The sequence below is a fragment of the Ostrea edulis genome, chromosome 7, assembly GCF_947568905.1.
Source record: "Ostrea edulis chromosome 7, xbOstEdul1.1, whole genome shotgun sequence".
Taxonomy (NCBI): Eukaryota; Metazoa; Mollusca; class Bivalvia; order Ostreida; family Ostreidae; genus Ostrea; species Ostrea edulis.
Genome location: NC_079170.1, coordinates 20,677,610 through 20,680,727, shown reverse-complemented (window position 1 = coordinate 20,680,727; position 3,118 = coordinate 20,677,610). Strand labels below are relative to the sequence as shown.

The 3,118-nt window shown below is 34.6% G+C and overlaps 1 long non-coding RNA gene across 1 annotated transcript; it reads right to left on the bottom strand.

Moving 5' to 3' along the window:
* Window positions 1-449: 449 nt before the first annotated feature.
* On the bottom strand, window positions 450-3,118 carry LOC125655535 (uncharacterized). The gene is made up of 2 exons (XR_007362776.2): window positions 3,000-3,118; window positions 450-799 (listed from the first exon to the last, which is right to left on the bottom strand). It is a non-coding gene; the product is annotated as an uncharacterized LOC125655535 (long non-coding RNA).

Below are 3,118 nucleotides of genomic sequence, written 5' to 3'. Positions count from 1 at the left end.
AAAAATCACAGTGTCCGGTATAAAATATTAAAAGAAATGAATAAACAGTACACAAAGTTAAAAATTTAACGCAAGCGCTTTCATTTTATAATCCTCAGGCGTTACATTTTAAAATAGTTTTATATATATATACTTCATTCATTTGGCCTAAAATCATAAACTAAAGCGAATAATGATTAACCTTTTTGAAAAGACTAAACCCATATCAGGCCCAAAAGTTTTGTTGTTGTTGTTCATTTCATATACCCTGAATTGATTCTTTTCAAACGTAAATGCCGCATGCCGACTGTATTATAGTTACAGAGTTCCAGTAGTGAGCCTATTGGCAAAACATTTGATCTCGTCAATCATGGTATCCCTATTAATTTTACAATTATTTCCTATAGTAGTTAAATGATATCAGTCTTATTTACATGTTCTATATTCCGGAATAGCACATAATTACAACAGACAAGCAGAACTTTTATTTTCGATTCTTGAACTGAACACAATACAACCAAGTAACAATTTGAATCAGCTACAGTGTATTTCTATCTCCCATACATTTCCCAGTCTTATTGTGGTAGGTACATGTATGTCAGCCTCGGACTTTCCAAAAACACTTGCACCTGAATCGTCTTTTTCGCGGACAATATCTTGACCGGGCGCATGCTCCATTTAGGTATCCCTTCCTCCAACATTTTCTGTTACACTTTCTGTGACTGCAGTCATAGCGTTTAACACACTGTCCATATACGGCGAAATCAGCTATCATCAACGAGAAGAGGCACAGCAGAACAAGTAAGGTCCTCGTGTTCATCTAAAACAAAACATTATTCATGTGAATTTTGCATTGTACACACTCATACACGCACGCACACACACATATACACACACGCACGTGCACAGACAAAACCCTTAGGAAATTATCGGCTATGGGTTTATTATATTATTTGTGTGTCCAGGGGTCCGTGTTTGTCCCACTCTATAATTCTGCAGTCTTTGTGAAAATTATGAGATTGATCAATGTTCGTTTTCTCCACCTTTTCATGATGCCATTATGTCTTTGTCGAATTTTCAATAAATAGAATATGTACATCAAGTTGAAAATAAGAATATTTTTTTCTCTCGGTCTAAATGGTTTTGCTTAACAAAGACATCCATGTAAACGAATAAATTACATGTAATTCGCCTTAGTGTATTTTTACACGTACTTACACATAGTGCTACAGTATTTCTAAAGCTTGTAACATTACTTCATTTTTAAACGTCTTATAAATAAACTTTAGCGTAAGAAGTTTTTTTTCATGGAGGTAAGCGTGCATCATTCTATAGTAGCACCAGAACTGTTAATGACTACATTTAATGTCATGGGCATTTCAGAGAAATGTTTATAAATAATATGTGAAATATTTGAATACGGCACACATTTCCTGTAAATAAACAGAGATTTCTGTAAGATATCTATAAAGAAATTTATGTTAAATTTTGAAATTCGTGTTATCGAATGATGGACTAAAACAGATACCAATCAGGGGGTGGGGGGGTGGGGGGGGGGGGTGAGAGGGGAGGGGGGGGGGGTTCTAGCATACCAGTTCCCAATAGCACGCGACTGTGCATGGACAGTTATTCTCATTGCCGTTGCTAAGCGGACTGTAAATACATCGCCATTTGTATTTGAGACGTGCAACTCGCAGATGTTTCGTGTAATAAAATTGATTATAGAAAGCCCAACGGCGTTTGAGTGTAATTAAGTGGTGGCGAGTCTATTATATAGATTTTAGAATATGAAGCAATGATATTGGGGGCTACCCCATTTCAAGCTGATCATGTGAGTCTATAATATAGATTTTTGAAAAAAAATGAAGCAAGGGAGAATTACGGAGAATATTCAGGAGAATTACGTAAGATAAAGCACACGTGGTAATTTCCAAAAGAACGCATTCATCTATTTTGGAACAATAACTGTGGTTTTGCATTCTGTTTTTATTTCGAATTTTGTTTAAAAACTAGTTTTTTAAATTCATTGTAAAAAAGGAATTCAATTTTAGGCTTGATTTTGCGACATGTTGCCGGTTTTAAAGATATATACTAAACCACATTCGACAGCACTTAATTTAGCGGCATATTTAGGTGACCAGTATACTAGAAGTGTTCCCAATTCAGGAACAAGGGATGCTCTATCCCAGGGCTTTCTTTTCACTCTGGGAGATAGTATATCACCCTGTTCATCGGGATATATATATATATATATATATATATATATATATATATATATAATGTACTAAAGCGCCTTTTCCCCAAGGGAAAAATTTAACCTGGCTCCGTTTTTCTGGGGGGAAATTCTATAAGATGTTCTATGCTGCAATACCGGAATCAAGAATAGCAGAGATGTTCTAAGTTTGCTTACTATACCTGCTCTGTATCAAATTTAAGACATTAAATATAAAGTTGTCAATGTTTATTCGCCAATCGCCCGATATCAATTAGAAATAAGGTCTTTCGGATAAAACTAAAACTGGAAGTCCCTTGTCTCCACGTACAACTGCTACTCTCTAAAGTGTAAAACTTATACGGTACCAATTTTGATGCACCAGATGCGCAATTCGACAAATAATGTCTCTTCAGTGATGCTCAACCGAAATGTTTGAAATCCGAAAAAACAATGACGTTTTAGAGCTATTATAGCCAAAAACAGCGTGCCAAAAAAGTGGAATCAAATTCGTCTGAGGATAAGAGCTATGCATGAGGGAGATAATCCTTAATTTTGAAATGAATTTCTAAATTTTATAACAGTATCATACATACCTACAGGTAAAAAAATGTGGTACTTCATCTAAAGGCTGGTGGCATTTTACAGATAAAAAATTATGACATTTCTATAGATATAAATAAGTCACAAAAGAACAAATTAATCGATGCATTGTATTAAAAACTTCTGAATATACCCTGATCGTGATATGGTATGCTGGAGAAAAATGAAATTAAAGATAAAAACACGAGACAATTAAAAAAGTTACCTTTTAAGTCACAATTTTCACTTGCACGATGGCAACGAAAGGCACCACAAAACTACTTTAAGTAATTTGAAGCGTTGATGGGCTTTATATATTTTCAAAACAAATCGATCATTGGATAT